Consider the following 19998-nt stretch of genomic DNA (forward strand, 5'->3'; position numbering starts at 1 on the left):
TATAAAAAACCTGAAGAACTATTTTGTTTGAAGAATTACACGCTCTCCTTTCCCCACTCATTTTAGCTTGCTTTGGTAAATGCATAGTTACACTAACAACAATTTCCCAGAGCTACAGACCACATTTTAAAGCAAAACCTAAGTCCCACATGTTTTTTTTTTTTTTTATGGCAGCATCCTAAATATAACTGGGATATATAAGACATTATGGCTTTTCAAAAAGCAAATATGAAATGTCATATGAGCTGAAAGCCTCCACTAACCTCAAGCTTAACAAATAAAATTAATGTATATACAACTAAACTCTGCGTTCACGTAATTTGAGTTTGAAATTTAAAAAAGACATTTTAATTGCTTTTCTGAGTAATGAAATCTAGGTAAACTAGATGCTTTACTTTGCCATTCTGCTTTTGTGGTAAGGCTTCATATTGTTTTCCAAGGAATGAGACAGCATTTCAGTGATCTGTGTTCCACCTTTTAATCACTTTTAAATACAGAGAAGAGCCAGCAGGGCATTGCCTCTGGATTTCCCAATTCCAAAAAAAAACCAGTTAGAGATAGGGCCTTATTTATTATTTAAAAGAAAAACTATACCGCAGTGTATCAGAAGCATATACATAGCAAAGAGCAGAATACCTTCAAATATCCTGAACACAAAAGTAGGTGAATCAGAGCTCTGCTTCCAAGTTCAAATTAGCAGAAAAACAAACCTATTTAGTTGTTCAATTAGAGTAATTCTCGTCCCAAGAGAGTCAACAGTATTTATGGATGCCTCCAACAATGCATTTATAGTCTCTGCTCTACACAGCAGCACCAACAGTTACCCTCACACTTTGCCATTCTGTGCACACAAAATAACAACTGCATGGATATTTTCAGTTTTGTTTGGTTTTTACTCCCTCCACCCCAGACCACGAAAAGGGAACTATATCCAAAAAAAAACTCTAAGAGCACTTGCCATCTAAGCTAATCTAGCATGTAGTCTAGCTTGTCAAAGAGAATGCTTATTACAGAATTTACAGCGTATTATGTTATACCCAAATAAACAAAAATTGCTTATTTGAACATCAAAAACTGGGAGGCAGTATTTTCAGCAACTTCAACAAAACACACGTGAGAATATACAAAGAAGAATTACAGGCAATATTCTTTAGCCCTGGAAAAAGGTTCAAGATACAGTTCTATTTCTTGTACTTTTCCCTCACTATCTTACCAACCTCTCAGTGTCACGACACTCTTATACATACACACTAAAGGAGTGACAGCAAAAATGAACCGCTGAAGTTAAAAACGGTGTCGATCACATACACACAGGGCTTATCAGATGTGCTGTACAAATCCATGCAGTAGATTTGTTTGTAAGGAAGGACACTAAAATCCGAACTATACATATTTCACTGTAAAAAAACTAACTTGACTTGAACCATTTTCTTCGCGCCAAGGCGAAAATAAATTAAAGGCGTTATTAATATCTGCAACACCGCAGTGGGAGAAATCATTCACAGGAGACAGGCAACGGCGTTAAGCACGTATAACGCTAAATGACGAACAGAAATTGTATTGAGTCTCCAGAGCAACTGCACCAGGCTACCTGTTTGCAGTCAAACAGGAGCGGACTTTACAGCGCAGCTTTGGGGAAGTGCGCATTCACGGGCGCGAACACAGCGCTGACCCGCGTTTCACGGGCACCCGGGAGACACTTTCCATCAACAACGCCACGAGTCTGGCAGGCGGCCCCTTCCTGCAGGTGCCGGTGGCTATTCCGGGAGCGCTGGGGCGGCCGGGCCCCCGCCCCGCCGGGCTCTGCGGGCACCGCCGCGCCACGCGGCCTCACGCACAGGGGCGGCCGGGCCGGGCCGCGGGGCGGAGGCCGCGCTCTGACGGCACCGGGGCGGGGGGAGGCGAGCGCGTTCCCGCAGGCGCGCCCCCGCAGGCGGCGGCGGGCACGCGCTCCCGCCGGTGACGCGGCGCTCCCGGCCCGGCCGCGCCGCCGCCCTCGACGCGCGCGCGCCCCCCCCCCCCCCCCCGCTCCGCACCCCCCGCCCGCACCCGCGCACGCGCCACCGCCCGCACGTGCGCCGGCAGGTGCGCGGCGGCGCCCCCGCCCCCCCCCCCCCCCCGGCGAGCCCCCCCGCGCCTGGCGGGGCCCGGCCGCCGCTCTAGACAGGGGCTGGGGGCGGGGGGGCGAACGGCAGCTCCACGGCCGCCGGTACCGCGGGGCGCATCCGGCGGGCAGGGCGGGGAAGGGGCCTGTCTCTTTAAGAAGAGGCCCGGCTGCTGCGGCCGCCGGTCGGCGCGGGGGCTGAAGCCGCGGCCTGCCCAGCCGGCGCCCCCACTGCCGCCTCCAGTAGCCCCGGCCCGGGGTGCCCTTGCGCAGTGGCCGCGGTGGCTCACCTGGGTACCGGGCCCGGCGGCGACGCGGCGGCGGCGGCGGGGGGCTGGGGGTGTCTCCCGGGCTCGCTCCCCCGCTTGCTCCACCCGGCCTCTCGCCCCGCGTTGCCGGGGCTGGCGTTGCCTGTCTCCTGCCGCGGGGCGCTCCCGGCTCCTGCCTCGCCAAGATGGCGCCCGCGCTGGTGCTGAGGAGGAGGCGGCGGCTGCGGGCGCTGGGACGGCGGCGGCGGCCACTTTCGCTCACTGAGAGGAGAGGAGCAGGGACACGGGGAGCCATGGCGGGGGGGAGGAGAGGCGCCATGCCCAGGCCTGATCAATCGAACCCCGCATGCCTCCCCGCCGCCCCGGCCCCGCGCCTGAGCCCCGCCGCCCCGCCCGCGCCGCCGTGGCCGCCGCACGGACCCCACGACCGCACCGCGGGGCTCGGCCCCGCAGGGACCCCGCGGGGGGCCCTTCCTCATCGATGCGCTCCTGCGGCCGATTGGTAGGGTCTGGCGGTGACGGAAATTGCCGAAGGGATTCGGCCAGACGGCCGGGTGAGCCAGCGAGTCTCGCGCGAGGCGGGGCGGGGTCTCGCGATGCTGGCGCGGGGAGGCGGGTGCGTCCCGGAAGTGACGCGCGCTCGCCCTTGAGGCCCCGCGGGGGGCGGCGGGTGCGCCCGGCCGCGCTCGGGGCTCGGGGCTCGGGGCCGCTCGCTCTGTGCCGGGCCGGCGCTGCCCGTACCCGGTACCGGGCGTGCTGCGTGTCCCGGCGGCCGCCCGCCGCAGCTAGGCAGCTTGTCCGGCCTGGCAGCCCCCGCAGATGACGAGAGCGGTGAGGGGCTGGTGGTGCTGGAGCCGGGGCGCTGTCAGGGTGAACACGTGGGGCAGTCGGTGGGGCTGCGTGCGGTCTGCCGCTCTCGCCTTGTCCCGCGCTAGGAGCTGCTTTAGAGGGGCTCTAAAGGAAATAGGCCTAATTAGGTCTATATGAAGGTTAATTGCAAAGATGCTTTGCACCGTAAACACAGTGTGGCCGGCTGCTGTTCAGCACTGCTGCCTCCCCAAACCCATTAACCCGTACAATTAGAGCAAATCTTTAAGTGGATGATTAATCCATGTCACCTACGGCATAGCGATAAAAATCTGTATTTCAGGACTAAGCTTTGTCACTGCAGCGCTCAGTAGGTATCCGTGCCCTGCTTTTGGCTGGATGGAGTCAGTAGCTGAGATAGTACTGAATTTTGCATGTGGAATAAAAAACCTGATGTTTTGAGTTTCACTAAATCGTGTTTATTCTAAGTCAAGGACTTGTCGTGTCTCATCCTCTGCCACGGAGCAGGAAATCTTGGGAGGGTGCACAGCCAGGACAGCTGACCTGAACTGACCAGAGGGATATTCCATACCACAGGACATAATGCCCAGTATAAATAAGGGCAGCTACTTGGAAATGAGGCCAATCTGGATTCAGGAAGGGAATCTGGCATTAGTCAGCGTAGAGTGAGCAATTGTATTGTGCATCACTTGTTTTTCTTCCCCTTTTTATCATTACTTATTGCTCTTTTTTTTTTTTTTTTCCAATTATTAAACTCTTCTTATCTTAAACAATGAGTTTTTACTTTTGATTCTCTGCCTCATTCCACTGGGGCAGGGTGGGAACAAGCAGCTTCATGGTGCTTAGTTGCCAGCTGGGCTTAAACCACCACACACAGTTGCTAGGATATAAAAATAAGACCACTGCTACTGCTCCAATAAAACTTCACTAGAGTTGTCCTTAACTAGTGATGCTAATTGTACCCCTAAGTACAGCCAGGAATTGCATTGTTCAGGAGGTGTGCATGATTTGGTTACATGTTAGTACCATGAGCTCAGACAAACAGAGCTGGCACTGAGCAGCATCACTGCTGATGGACCTTTAAAAAAATAGCCCAGTTTTTCTTCTTAAGAAAATAGTAATTTTTAATCTTGTGCTTCAGTGAGTGATGACTCCAATTCAATATATTTATTTTCTTTATGCCATTGCCAAAAGAGAACCAAAGGGAAAGCAGTACTTATATTTACCCAAGAAAGTTTTGCTACTTTAATCATTATAGTGGCACAGATGCAACTGGACTGTCAAGTCCCTCTCTGGAACTCTTATTCCAGGATAATGCCATTCCAGTCAGAGATCAAGTCCTTGGAAGAGGCTGAGAAAGCACTCAGTCTCTTTATCAAGAAGGGTAGCCTCAGCAATTACTTTGTATCATGTGAAAACATTCCATACTACATCCCAGACTTGATGCCTTCATCTCTCAGCTCCTCTTCCCCCTCTCTTTCCCTTACCTGACATATCACTATTTTCTGCTTGGTAATAGGACTGCATGGACCATGTTGTGGAAATACAACCTAAGTGCTCTTGAGCTGTGTCTGACAGAAGAGCCTGCATGTTCCACACTGTACCCCACTGATCTCTGATAACCCATGACTGCTTGGAAAAAATCTTCCTTCCTTTAAATGACAAAGAAAAACTGCCAAGGTTTTCTGTCACTCTGCCAAGTGAGGAAGTCTGACTTACAGTTTCAAATGAAAACCTATTTAAATAGTGCCAATCTAGTACTTTGTGGGGAGAGGTAAAAAAACCCAACGCACCAGAAAACCAACATGTTTCCCCAAAAATATTTTTAAATGTTTAGATACATCATAAGCACAGTCACACCAATTTACATCCAAAGAAAACCAAGGCAAACAGGTAGTGAGTGGCACGTACTCACATGCCAATGTCACATCCCTTCCAAGCTGGTGTCATTATTACTCCCACCTTTGCAGCCTGATGCCCAGATTGTTCTTGGACTGCCATCTGGTTGGCACAGTCACCTTTGATCCTTCTCCATTCTTCCCTATTCTACATTCAGTGTTCACTGATATGTCAGAAAGCTTGTTCTGAGACCGAGGCACGGCCCACGTTAATTTTGTCCTGTGACAGAGCAGCAGTTTTGCCAGATAATGACCAGATAATACTTTATTTTGCCTGGGGAGGGACTGGTCTGTACCTCCTGAAGTGCTTTCTACACACACCACACAGCACAGTGGTGTTACAGCCTTATCCACAGAGCTGGATGTGGCAGCGTGGCGAACAACAGTGGTGGTGGTGCTCTGCAGCTTCCAGCAGGAAGCTGCTCTAATGAGTTTTACCTACCTGCAACAGGTAGCAAAAGAACTAATACAGTTGAAGGAAGTGGTCTGTTAACAATGCAAGAAAAAGAAAAGTCACTCTTCTAAAATCAAAAATAGCTCTGGGAAAAAATGGATCTCAAAAATAGACGTAGAGAAGAACAGTCAGACACAGCAGGAATTTCCTCCAAAAGGCAGACCATGGTTATTTCCATTCAACAGTGGAATGTTGAATTACCTGTCATTGGAAAGTCAGGAGCTTTTGTTGGACACCTCTGCAAGGGGAGTAGCCTCTTTTTTTCACTTGGATGTCTCCAAACATCCTATCTAAGCTCATCAAATCACCTGTGTCAGAAATCAAATTCATACAGTCTGCTTGAGGTCAGTTTAAGGTTCTCCCACAGATTTTACCATATGAATTTGATTTTCAAGCTCTGCTTTGACAAAGTACATCCTTGATTGTTGAAGGATGTGTTTTGAGACCCTGCTTTTTTGCTTTTTTTTTTTTTTTTTGTGGGAAAACAATCACCATCATCTCTGTAGTTTCTATCCTCTGTGGATTGTTTCCCTCTATTAAATTCCACAGCTGGTTGGATCAAAAGACCATCCTCATTCATTCTGTAGTCTTCTATTACTTTCTCCCTTCTCAGTTTCTGTATTTCTGCCAGCTGACACAGCTCCTCTGGCAGCTCCAAATGGGCTAATAAAGAAAAAGAAACAGAAAAGAAATCAAATCAATAATATGAAATAGCATACTATAGTTTTGTTAGAACCAGAGACGAGGACCCTCTGTAGTTAGCCAATGGAACACAACAATCCTGCTATCACATCCAGCACAGCACCTTATCTACTGCAGCTTTACCATAAGTGCACTGGGGATATCAACTGTGCTGCACATGGGTGTGGTAATGGCTCTGTGGTACCAGAGCTCTGCATGTGAACTGGCACCTCTTAAACAAGAGGACTCTGCACTTCTAGGAAAATATTTACTTCTGTACACCAGGTTCCCAGGCATCTGCTTCTTTGAATTCAAGTCCTAAACATGAGAACACATCTGGATTTCCAAGTACCTAACAACCATCAGTATGAATCCACAAGGAGGGGTAAAAATGTAACAGATGTAGCTGCTTTACTAGCTCTTTTCCTAGGTGTCTGCATCCACAAGAAGAACAATGACTGCTGGCAGACAGTCACACTGAAAATGCAGGAACTGCCAGGCGTTTCAGGGTGGGAAGTTTGTGTTCACTCCTCCCCCTCAGCAGAGAGGAAGATTATCAGTTTCTGAAAGACAAGGAAGAGAGAAGCTGAGGGTTTCGATAATGAAGGCCTGAGGATCAGAGGTCGCTGCTTTGCATCTGGTTTGTGGGTAAAAAGTCAGGGAGTGTCCTCCCATGGCTTAGGAGGGAGCATCCACCATTCAGAAGACTCAACTACCACTTGCAGATGATGACACAGGCAACCACAGGAAATGTCAACATACCTTTCCAAAAACATCAGGATCAATGAGATGCCTTTCTATTTCCTTCCTTTTAATTTTTTTTTCCTATATTTTCTTCTTCATCCTCTTCTGCCAGTACTTCATCAACAAGGATGTTGCATTATCTCTTTTGGCTGCTGTGAACCACTGGCAATACTTTGCTGTTGCTAGTGAGTCAGACACAGTCTGATCACATCTATCACATTCAGTGATGCAGAAGTCTCAAATCAAGCACTCCTGAGTATGTCAAAGACCACAAGGATGATCTGAGCCTAGCAGGAGCTCATTTAGTCAGAAAGTGATTCTGGTATTTTGCCACTACACATTTGAAGTTTAAATATGTATTGCAAACAGATTTCAAATAAAGTAGAAGAAACTTTTATTTGTGTGATCTACCCACAAGATATAGAAACAACAGAAAATTATTAACAGTGAAATGACAGTGAAAATGGCTTCTTTTGCTACCCATACTAGATTTCTGAAGCCAACTGCTTTAGAATGCAGAAAGTAATGACAACCAGATGAGATATCAAATCAGTCTTCAAAATACCATTTGAAATACCCAGGATCAAGTTAATTCCTTGGCTAATCTTATGGAATAGATGGATTTACAAAAGGATTGTTTTCAGCAAGCTGAGAACCATTTAAAAAATTCTACAAATAGCCCAATACAAAGCAGAATTTGTACTCTCTTCCCTTTAACAAACTGTTCTTTTCTCCTGTGTCATGCCTACTTTCACATGCATTTCTCATGGAAATTCACATGTCGAGTTCTTTTTTTTTTTTTTTCCATGAACTAAGAACAACCTTCTTTGTTTTGGCAGCTTTCCTCTAAACAGAAAAGATTTTCAAATATGACCTCCTCTCTTATATCTGTGAAGCAACTATGACCTCTTGTGGTTATCTAATCTACTCCTAAATCCTCAATAATGGGATTTAATGCTCTGAGCCCTTAAGTAACTCCCAAAGGATTCAAGTCTGTGCTTCAGTGCTTTGTTAAACTAGGGCAAAGCAAAATAGAATTTCTTTCATTAAGATAGAGCTGCATTCTCTTTTCCTAATAAATACTTCAAGACATTAACAACTGCAATAATGAGGAGCTAAAAGGATTTAATCATGTTAGTTTGGTCTCTTTCTTATGAATGAGGATGTTTGACCATGCACTTTTCACCCAAATTTAATACCAACAATATCTTCCACAGTTAGTGTAAGCTCTCACAAGATTATGTCATTGAGCAGACAGAAAAGCACCACACCAATACCACTGCTTGTTTGGTTTGCATGGACCTGTTCTTTCCAGCAGTGCAATAAGTGAAACTCTTTCACCAAAAATCTCATTTCCTCCACTTTCTGCTTTAAAAATTAACAAACAATTACAGTCTCCACCATCCAGCCACTCCAGGGTACCTGAGCATCCACTACCACTGGTTCTGTGTAACCAAAGATGAAAAAGATTATTTGATTTTTCACTTTTTTTTTTTTTTTTTTTAAGATAACTCTTGTGAGAATTAACAAGGATGACCAGATAATTCAGTCATGCTTTTATAGAAATAAAAATCTTTGGTGAACAAACATTACTCAAAACCAGACAGTGTATGCAAACCAGCTCAGCAGCACAGTTGATAGATCAGAAGAAAAACAGAACAAGATGTGGGGACCAAACACTCTCACCAAAACAAAGCAACTCTGTCAGCTCCAGGTACCAGCACTTTAGTCCTGCCTGTTGCTCTTCACATCCTCACACATGTACCAGCCCCTGTTGAGCCCAGTGGTTCTCAGTCTCTGAGCAGAGTGAACAGAAGGTGCAGGTGACTGTGCTGTGCCTTGAGAGCTGCAACTCACCATCCACTAGGCAGACATGGGCTGGGTTCTGCTGCTGAGCTAACAGGAAATGGAGCTAGGTGCATACAGACACCAGCACTCCTGCACACTGAAACAAGCTATGGAGCATAAAGCAGGGTGTACAGCTGCAGAAGAAGCTGCTTCTGGTAACTGGGTAGTCCAGAGTTTGTCCATTAGAGCCCTAGATCCAATCAGTAGCCAGAGAAATAATCAAAGACATACCTACCTTTGTGCTCACAAAGTGATCTCCAGACCCAGTCTAATAAGCATTTAAATAAGTTCTTAGGTCAGACATCAAGTTATCCATTAGAGATGAGTGGAGCAGCAGAAGGTACTTAGCTTTCAGAGCAAATGCTTCAGGCAGAGAAGCTAGGAAGGGTCTCAAGGACCATATATCAAGATTCTCCTGTGTATCCCAGTGCAGATGAAACCAGTTATTGTTGTGGTTTAATCCCAGCCACAAATTAAATCCCATGCCAGCTGTAAGGTCACTCCCCTCAACCCCCATCAGGGCAGGGAGGAGAACTGGAAACAAAAGTTAAACCTTGTGGGTTGAGATAAAAATAGTTTAATAATTCAAAAAATAAAAAAGCTAATAATATAATAATGATAAGCGGAGGGAGAGAGAAAAACAAAATCCAAGAGAAAAAGTGATGCACAATCATTGAGCAGCAATCAGCTCCCTTCCAGGTAACTCCTCTGGTTTAAATACTGGGCATGGCATTCTATGGTATGGATATCTCTTTGGCCAGTTTGGATCACCTGTTCTGGCCAAACTCCCACCTTTCTGTGCAGCTCCTCATGGCAGAGCATGGAAAATCTAAAAGCCCTCAGCTTAGGGTAAGCACTACTGAGTAAGAACCAAATCACTGTGTTGTCAACACTATTCTCATACTGAATCCAAAAACCACAGCGCTGCACCAGTTACTAAGAAGAAAATGTATTCTGTCCCAAGACAGTTACTTAAGTTGAAAAGTATTTAAGAAAGCTTTTCATCATAGACTTCTGCAGTTTACAACACATTTCCTCATGTTGATCTTTATTTTCGGTGCAACTGAATGCTTTCAGTGTCTAAGGCCATCTGTGTACAAGACTGTGCTGGTTAGAGAAGCAGAAATTTGGAAGGAGGGATTGCTTCCTTAAAAAAAAAAAAAAAAAACACAACAAAAAACAAACCAGCAAAAAACCCAACCAACAAAAACAGGAACTGAAAACCAACACACACCTACTCCAGCATTTAATGCTAGATTCTCTCTCATCTATCTCTGAAACTACACTGGATTCCTAAGAGCTGAAATAAAAGACCTATAGACAAAAAAAAACCACCTCCCATGAAGGGAGCTAGAGAAGCAGCTAGGGATAGTAACATCATCAGCAGTCAAAACCAGAAGAACATGAAAATAAGCCCCAATTCAACAGCATGACCATGATACCCTGGGCAAAACTGCACTATGGAGTGGTTTACACTGGTATATTTATTGCATGCACATTACATGGTCATTTTCCACATTTAGTCTTCAGGGCAATAGGATGATTTGGTCTGGTAATAAGGAAAGCATGTTGTCATTTGGCTTAGGTTTGCTGTACAGAATTCTCAAAACAGAAATTTTGAGAGACACTATTGGAATTCTAAAACTTAGATAAAAATAAAGCTGTGTTCGAATTAGAGGTTTCACTGAGTAGCTTTTATAGCAATATCAAATAACATTTAATCCAGGGTTTTGAAAAAGATTTTAAGTCTATGAACAGGCAGCACAAACCCACTTATATTTACTGAGGAAGTAAAAAGACCAGAATGAAGGGATAAAAAAATGCTCTTGTAGGAAAGAGGTTGTTCCTATTTGGTAAAAAATATTGCCTATATAGTGAGGTGTCATTAAGTATCTGATATCCTTATTTAATAGCTTCTTTGGAAATCTTCTCACCCCACCACAACCCCTCTACAGAACAAAAGAGCAAGGTCATGTGATTAAAAATCCTAGAAAAACGATAGAATCATTTAGCTTGGAAAACACCTCAAAGACCATCAAGTCCACCACTAAACCACATCCCTAAATGCCACATCCACACATCTTTAGGGATGGTGACTACACCACTTTCTCAGACAGCCTGCTGCAATGCCTGACCACCCTTTCAGTGAAGCAGCTTTTCTTCATATCCAATCTAAACCTCCCCTGGCACAACCTGAGTCCATTTCCTCTTGTCCTGTTGCTTGTTACCAGAGGAAAGAGACCAATCCCACCTCACTGCAACCTCACTTCAGGTACTTGTAGAGAGCAATAAGGTGCCCCCTGAGCTTCCTTTTCTTCACACTAAACAAGGTCCCCAGCTGCTCCTCATAGGACTTGTGCTCCAGACCTGTCACAGCTCCATTGCCTTGCTCTGGACATGCTGCAGCACCTCAGTGCTGTTCTTGTAGTGAGGGGTCCAAACCTGACTGCAGGGTTTGTGCCATGACATCACCAGTGCTGAGTACAGGGGGACAATCAATGCCCTGGTCCTGCTGGTCACATCCTTTCTGGATTTTAGTAAGGCTTTTGATACTGCCCCTCAGAGCATCCTTCTGGACAAGTTGCCCAGCTGTGGGATAAGCAGGTCCATGGTGTTCTGGGTGAAAAACTGGCTGAAGGACAGAGCTCAAAGGGTTCTAGTGAATGGAGCTACATCTATCTAGCAGCTGGCATCAGTTGAGGGATACCATTGGTATTCCTTGCAGTTCAATTCCAGAGCCTGTTTTGTTCAGTATATTTATCAACAATCTGGATGTAGGAGTTGAATGCACCATTAGGAAGTTTGCTGATGGTACCAAACTGGGAGGTGTTGCTGACTCTTGAGGGACAAGAGGCCTTGGAGAGGGATCTACATAGTTAGGAGCATTGGGCTATAATTAATGGGATGAAATTTTCCAAGCTGAAATGCCAGATTCTGCATCTAGGATGAAATAACATTGGACACACGCATATATTATGAGAGTGGCTGGAAAACAGCCCTGCAGACAGGGATCTGATTGCCAGCAGGCTCAGTGGGAGTCAGCAGTGTTCCCTGGCATCTTGGGATGCACCAAACACAGCATCACCAGCTGGTCAGTGATGAAGATGATGGAGATGAAGGTGCTGAGCTCTTCTCCCTGGTATCCAGTGACAGGACATGTGGGAATGGTTCAAAGCTGCACCAGGGAAGGTTTAGTCTGGATATTAGGAAGAATTTATTGGCTGAGAGAGTGGTCAAACACTGGAACCAGCTTCCTAGGGAGGTGGTTGATGCTCCAAGCCTAACAGTATTTAAGAGGCATTTTGACAATGTCCTTAATACCAGGCTTTGACTTGGCCAGCCACGAACTGGTCAGGCAGTTGGATTACACGCTCACTGTAGGTCCCTTCCATATGAAACAGTCTATTTTATCAAGCTTATGTTCCCCAAATCTTAGAAGTTCTTAACCCATCAAGTTTTCCCTTGCTTGTTCCCACCTGAAAGATGAACAAAACCAAGGGAAATAGAGAATGATAAATTGGCTGCTGAACTGCACAAGAATTATTTCATTCTAAAAGTGCTGTCAATAAAAGTTCCCTTTTCCCCCATTTGACTCAGGATTCATTTTAAGCAATTTGCTCTGTTGAAACTAGGTTTCAGAATTAGTCAAAAATATTAACATATCCAGAACATTTTCCCACCCCAGTTATATATAGCCTGTATTGTACAACCTTTGTGGTTCTTCAAAACCTGAATTTCAAATGAGCTATTAGGAAATACCAGCATAAGCACTGATGCCAACTAATGCTTGCACCTGTCTATCAAGGCAGTGTTACAAAATGTCCTTAACTACAGCAATTTAATCACTGCTTACTGCCTTGCTCTTAAAAAAGAACCTCACAGAAACATCTCAAGATGGGCAAAGGACAGCTCACCGCTGAGTCTTCAGAAGCTGCCTCATTGAATCACTCACTGAAGTCACCTGCTGTCTGCACTTCATGGCATCTCACTGGAAGGTATCTTCACCTGTAAAGTGCAGACATGGTCAGAAGGAAGCCACAAGTTGTCACTGAAAACTGCAGAACAGTTGCAGAGCATCAGCAGCCTGTGATGGAAGGGATCAAGAACCATGACCAATGTCCATTAATCCAAGGCAAAGAATGTGGAGGTTTGACAGTGGGGCTGCAAATAAGAAGTAAAATATGTTACAAGCAAGTTAATCACCATTCTGACTGCATGCAGTGCACAGCTAGCAATCTGACTCCTTAAAGCTGTTATGTAAAGGGGTAGATTAGGTTTTTAGAATGACTTACATAAGTTTTATGTTGTATTTGTCTACGTCTCCTTCTAGCCCAGTACTCTTAGTATCAGAAGAGAGTAAACATACAGTGATACTTTCCCAGGATACTTACAGTTTTACTTTTTATCCAAAACCTAAAATAATGACTCAAGATAAGGAAAATAAGGTGAAAGAATAGCTAAGTTGTCAAACCTTTTGCCTATAAACTGATTTTGCCATTATGACTCATCTCTGACAACACATAGAGCCAGAAGGAAAGCAGGCAACAGCATAGCATGGTGTTTGCTTGTTTCTGTTCCTGCTTTCATCCTTTTTACCTGTTTGCATGATCTGTGGAATCAGATAGCAGCAGTGAGTTCTTCACTTGTGCATTTTATGGTTAAACCTTGACTCATGGACTTCTGTCTTATGGAAAGTCTCTCTCAAGCTGTCAAATTTTCTGTATTTTTTCAGCACACATCTTTAAGAAGTAGTGCAGTGTTTGTTTTGGTAGTACACAGATATGCAACCCACATTTTGCAAAGGCAGGAATTTCAAAGTGTGAGGATGCCCAGAAAGCAAGGTTAGGGATGTAAGCACTGACAACAGCCAGTTGCCTGCTCACTATGCAGCTCTTTAGGCTGCTAGAGCCCAAGAGGTACACAACCCCTGCTCCCAGGAAGTCAAATGTAAAATAGCAGTATCACACTTCCACAAACTTTATTAAAAGTTACTTCAACAGGTGATTTTTTAAGTATTATAAGAGCATCAGAACACTGCTACACTCTAAATGGTTTGTTAATTATATTAGTTTACTTATTGCAAGGAATAAACTGTTGCAGCCACTGGATAAAACCAGGGATAACATTTTCCAAATTATGCAGGCAGGATTCCATGTAAGCCAGAGTTCTTAATACCACTGCTGCCTTTTAATGCAGAGTCTCACTTGTGCACCCAGCCTGTTCCCATATTAGCAACACTGAGAAGCTGTCTCTTGGAAGTGCTTCACAAAAAGCATCTGTGAGAATTTGCTCAGAAGTACCTCCCAGTTATTCCTCCAGCAGTACAGAGTAAAAGACAAGATAACTTAATTTCACAGTATCAGGTACACTACAGAGTACCCCAAACCAGACTCTGTCAGTCCCTTACTTCCATGAGAAGTAGGACTGAGGCCAAGGAATCAGAGTAATTGACTCTCTGAGCACACAGAGCTATCAGTGTGAGGAAAGCAGGCAGCTCATACCGAGACAACAGAACAATGAGTGCAACTCTGTACCTTGGATCCTGCTGTGGGCAGCCCTGGTTAATTATTGCCACTGGTTCTGTTACATATTCCAGCCAGTACCTTTGGGACTGCTTTGGGTGGCAACTTTCAGCTCTACCTTTTTCATACAGTCAAGACTTAACAATGACTGATATTTGATCTGTAATGAAATAATAATTTTTAGGGGCAAAAGGCCCCTAAAACTGAGAGAAACCTGTGCCATTGAAAGCTTGCTACATAGCCCACATTTGGCATTTGAGGAGTTCCTACAGGCAGTCATACCTGTGACATGAAAAGTTAGCATATATGCAAGCACAAGTCAACTATGCATAACATATCCATGCCCATTATGAAGGATCATAGCCATTGTGTTACTTTCTTCTCTTCAAAAGGCTCTTAATTCTCCTGTTAGTCACATACTAACCACCATACCACCAGGGTTAGCACCAGCAAAATCAGATTTTTGTGATAATTTGGCCTGTTCCCTCATTTTCACCTCTGTTTTTACCAGCAGATGGTTCCCACAGCTGGATGCCTCTATTTGAATTTGTTTCTGCACTTGTGTAAGGGACAGAAAAAACAAAGAACATCATGCACAAGCTGACCTGGCTCATGCTTAAGTTACTGTAGCCTCAGGTTGTTCCAAGTTTGATCAAGAACAGCAAAAGCATCTTTAAAAAAAAAAAAAAGCACATTAAACCTGCTGCTATTTTTGGGTAGTAACTACCTTTTAAAATGGGTCTACACAAGATTCTATTAGCCTTGCCTGAAGTTTCTTTCTAGCTAGAGCAACATTCTTTCTAGCCAGAACATTCACATGGTTCAATGACTGTCACATCCCAGTAATGCTGACCTTCTCTGAGACAATGCCCTAAAGTTTCTCTTAGTTAAACTTTTGTTCCCAAACAGAATACTTTTAAAGGGCACCTGTGTATCCAAGGCCCTGAAGGACACTGTACTGGTGAAAGAGTCTGAGACACAGCAGCAGCCATGCATGACTTAAAGCATGAACAGTCTGATTTAAATGCCTACAGTCTAGAGCATGACCCCAACTCTGTTATTTGACAAAAACAAAAACCCTGTCTGTTTAAGAGTGAACTGCAGCACTAGTCTTTTTCATTATGATGCACAATGAAACAAAAAGGCTTCAGATTTAAATATTATGTGCACTAAAAACAGAATGCACCCTTATTTCCAGGCTTAGCTAGGGAAGGGAAAAGACAAAACTAACAGACCAATCACATCAACCCTTGCAATTTTTCTTTTTTCTTTTTTTACATTGTTAAATATAAAAGTGAACAGACAGTGAAATAGCTGAGACACTTAACAGCTCAGCTGTGGAGAATATACAAACAGCAGACTATTGTAAAATGATCAAAGGATATATTTTATCTGAAAGGAGATGTGCATGTTCTCACCCTGGAATTGTTCAAGGCTACAGCCCAACAGGTACACAACCAAAGCTGCTGGGTGGAGCTCTAAGCAACCTGGTCTAATACAAAGTGTCTCTAGAACTAGTGATCTTTAAGGTCCCTTCCAACCCAAACCATTCTGTGACTCTGTTTTCTCTCCCACTATCCAGGTAAAAGCAGGTACCTGTTCTTCAGCCTATACAGGCCTTGCACTCTTGTCACCACTCTCTGAGAACAGAATGAGCTGATTTTGGATCTGTGCCTGTGTAGGTATACACCTGCATATGCATCAGAGCAGGAACCACACAACCAGGTCAGCACCTGACAGCCACCACAAACGTTGCAGCACATGGCACAGCTGAGACAGCCACAATACACAAGGTATCGCCATACAATTTCAGAAGGCTTCAAGCATTCACCCATACAGAGCATCACTGTACCACCTCAGAAGGCTGCAAGCATCTGCCCTTCTTATTCTTTAGCCCAGCCTTTTATACCCCTGATGTTCATGCACTGCATCTGTGTGCCCTCTGTTCCCTTTGGTGATGGGTCAGTGCCCCTGGGCACTCCATGGCTCATTGCTGTCAATGCTGCTCACCTGCTTTTCACACCTGTAGCCCATGGGGGATGAGGCTCTGCTGCAGCCCCACTCCCAATTACCACAAACTGTGTCCCTACAAACAGACTTACTGAGCTTTGAGTTATACATCACACCATGTGCATTTCATGAACAAGTGTAAGGTTAAAATAGTCACCAAGAGGAATGCTCACTGGCTGAAGCACTTTGATTTCTCCAAAAGATCAGTGGTGCTACTCAGCCACTTTTACAGTTGGTAAGAGCTACAGGATAAACATTTTAGAAAGCAGGCTGGTTTCCTTCCAATGTCTGCAGATAACAAGCTCTGTACCTACCTTTCTGTTACCATTGTTCTCTCAGAATACATCTTGTTCTGATACAGACAAACCAAGAGATAACAATCTCTGGGAAAAACGTTGTCTGACAAAGACTAAGCACACTGCTTGGCTAATATCCACATTACCTCAGAGGGAATATTTTGAGCTATCTGAAGCCCTGAGATGGCTTTCTAAGGAAACATAGGAGAACTCCATGGGCCACAGTCTGCTTGGTTCTGTGTCTGCTTGTTTGTTCCTTCAACAGCCTAAAGTGCATCTGAGCAAGCAAGACAAACAAACCTAATACAAAAGTCAAAACATTATTAAAATGTCCATGCTGGTGCAATGTGAAAGAGAAATATTTCAGGCAATACCCTCTGCCTCTGTTCAGAAAATGAACTGCTGCATATGAAGCAACTCCTTAATTAAGTGTGTGTGGTTCTTACAGAAGATCCTGAAGCTAGCCAACAATAAGCTTATTTACCATAAAAAAGCCCTTATCTCAGATAAAATTTCACATTTATTCTGAAAATATAAGGTGAAAGCAGAACCTGAACGGATATTCACTGCAAAGATCAGAAACAGTCTTAAAGTAAACTGCAGTTCAAGGCACAAAGAATGAAGTACCTGACTGGAGCCCAAGAATGATGCAAATTAAATATCTGTAAGTCTTTACCCTGAATCAATAATATTTGATCCATTAGTTGGGTGGTGTAATTGGAGGGCAATTATACAAGCTCACCAATATGAAAAAAAACAGTTGCATCACTGAAACTTTACTGTAGTCAAATAGAAGTTACTAAAATAATAAAAAATGGTAACATCACAGGACCGTAAGAAGAAATATAATATTTGAATAAACTATTCAAGTGTGGTCTTGTGAGAAGACTTAAAGTAAAACCATCTTGGAGCATGGGTCTGTAGGAGTTTGAAATATATTTTTACTAGCTTTCTGAAGGCACACTTATAAATGTTTTGAGAGCATCTATATAACTCTAACTTTCCTGTAAAATTGTTCTGGAACCATTCCACCATAGGTGAAATGCTCATAGGAAATTCTCCCTAAACCACAAGGAAACAAACCAAGGAAATTCTTCTACCTAGGAACACTACTGGGAAACAAGAAACAAGAACAAAATCAAAACCAACCAACCAAAACCAAACCAAACAAACAAAAATAAAAAAGAGAGAGAAAGATGTGAGAGAGAAGAATTGTAAACAATGCCTTGGAGGAACCTTTTACCTTGGAAGAAGCCTTATACCCACCACCTTGTTCACCTTTTCAGAGGTGAGGAAAACAAACTTGGAACAACTGAGTTTGAAAACCAGAATTATAGTCAATGTGAGTTGTGGTTCCCCCAGCAAGCACTGCCCATCCCATCTCCTTCTGTGAAAGGAAGGAAGCATTTCACTATACTCAAAAAGCATTGCTGTTCCCTTCCCTGAATCTGTTTAATTTAATGACAGAAGCAATTTATATTCTAGTGCTGAAAAGCAACTTTTGGGCATTCGTTAAAGACTAGTCAAGTCTAATGACTTAAGCATCCCATCAGAAACAAAGTCAGCATTGAAGTATAACTAATAAATTTACAGACTATTACATATAGAATAAAGCAAGTACATAAAAAAAGGCAGAATGAAGTAAGTTAATCGCTTTCTAAGTCCAGTAGATACCTTCTAGCTAGTTGCCCCTCAGCACTTTGCTCCTATCCCTGAGGCAAAGCAGATGGCAATAGAAATGCACAGGACCTTTATAAATTAGAAATGTTTTTCTTAAATATTCCCATATTTATGCCATTAGTGAAGGAGGCTCAGATAAACAGATCATTCAATAGAGATGTTTTTGCCTATGTGAATAAAAGTAAGACCAAGTTAACATGACCTTTAAGCATCTTAACTTCTCAGCACAGTCCACAAGGGAAAGTCTTGCACATGTACAACAACATATCAATTGAACTTGCCTTCAGGATGTAAACAGGGGGCACTCTTATCTCAACTGAATACTTTGGAGGAGTTACTTTCATTAGCAGTCTCATTGGTCATTAACCACTGTTATTTAACCAGTAAGCTTTAATTCAGTACAGTCCCAAGACCTTCCCAAAGTGAGCTGTTATTATTATTATTATTTCACTTATAGATAATTGGGGAACAAAAGCTGTTTGATTATACATCATTTTAATTCCTACTGATTTTAGGAGAAAAAATGAAACCAAGTAATTCAGATGTGAACCAAAAAGGATTTAAAATGCTGAACTATTGGTGGGCACAACCCCCCTGCCCCAAAATACAGTAAGCAAACCTCACCATTGACTATTCCATGACCAAAAATTATCCTTAATCCTGGAGCACTTCTGCCAGTTTCCAAGTTCTTCACTGACATGAAGGAGGGAAAAAAATAGACATACATCAGGTTCCACTCTTTGAGGTGGGAGCTTATCATTACCACTGACCGGCTGGAAAGCAGCTCTGCAGAGAAAGACCTGGGGGTCCTGGTGGGCAACAAGCCACGGGCCAGCCGTGCCCTTGTGGCCAAGAAGGCCAATGGTGTCCTGTGCTATAGGAAGAGCACGGCCAGCAGCTCGAGGAGGTTGATTCTGCTCCTCTACTCAGCCCTGGTGAGACTGTATCAGAAGTGGTGTGTGTTCAGTTCTTGGTTCCTCGGTACAAGGGAGATGTGGAGCTTCTGGAGCAACCAGTGGAGTGCAATAAGGATGAATGGTCAGCTGGAGGATAGGCTGAGGGAGTGGGCTGTTTGGCCTCGAGAACAGATTGAGTGTGGACTTCTTCAATGTCTATCAGTATCTGAAGGAAGGTGTCAGAGGATGGAGCCAGGCTAAGCAAGAGGACAAGAGGCAATGGGCAGAAATGGATGCTCAGATGTTCCACCTGAACACGAGGAAAAACTCTCTTGTGCGGGTGACCATGCACTGGAGCAGGTGCCCAGAGAGGTTGTGGAGCCTCCCTCACAGGAGATACTCAAGAATCATCCGGATGGGATCCTGTGCCAAGTGCTGCTTGAGCAGGGAGCTTGGACCAGTTGACCCATTTCAGCCCCTTCCAACCTCCCCCGTTCTGTGATTCTGCGATTTGCAAAACAAAGCAAGACCGCAGGACCGGGAGCCACTATCAACTTGGGAAAGAAAGAACAACGCAGCGACTTCAGCCGCCCGCACTCTCGCTGCGCGCAGGAGCGTCCCACACGCCTGCGCGCGGGATCCGGGGGCGGCTGCCGGGCTGTGAGGGGCGGGCGGCGGCGGGCGGGGCCGGGCCGGGCCGGGCCGGGCCGGGCTGGGCGGAGGCGGCGGGCGGGGCTGCGGCAGTCGGTGCGCGCTCGCCTTCCGCCT

General features: G+C 44.6%; 1 protein-coding gene and 1 long non-coding RNA gene across 6 annotated transcripts in view; both read right to left on the reverse strand.

Moving 5' to 3' along the window:
* The window catches only part of INO80 (INO80 complex ATPase subunit), a 61633-nt gene extending 59133 nt beyond the window's left edge, over positions 1 to 2500 (reverse strand). Inside the window, exon 1 of one of the 4 annotated variants that reach the window (XM_063159040.1) lies at positions 2395 to 2500. The gene's annotated coding sequence lies outside the window, so the exon portion shown is untranslated. Of the gene's footprint in view, positions 1 to 1312; positions 1736 to 2394 lie in introns of those variants that run through there. The other 3 variants (XM_063159038.1, XM_063159037.1, XM_063159039.1) reach the window with 3 other exon arrangements.
* Positions 2501 to 6012: 3512 nt separating this feature from the next.
* LOC134419585 (uncharacterized) lies at positions 6013 to 19844 on the reverse strand. Of its 2 annotated transcripts, XR_010028082.1 has the most exons (4): positions 18959 to 19844; positions 13423 to 13565; positions 12741 to 12831; positions 6013 to 6216 (listed from the first exon to the last, which is right to left on the reverse strand). It is a non-coding gene; the product is annotated as an uncharacterized LOC134419585 (long non-coding RNA). The 2 variants fall into 2 exon arrangements; XR_010028081.1 differs by lacking the exon at positions 13423 to 13565.
* Positions 19845 to 19998: the final 154 nt, after the last annotated feature.

This window comes from Melospiza melodia, chromosome 6 (assembly GCF_035770615.1).
Source record: "Melospiza melodia melodia isolate bMelMel2 chromosome 6, bMelMel2.pri, whole genome shotgun sequence".
Taxonomy (NCBI): Eukaryota; Metazoa; Chordata; class Aves; order Passeriformes; family Passerellidae; genus Melospiza; species Melospiza melodia.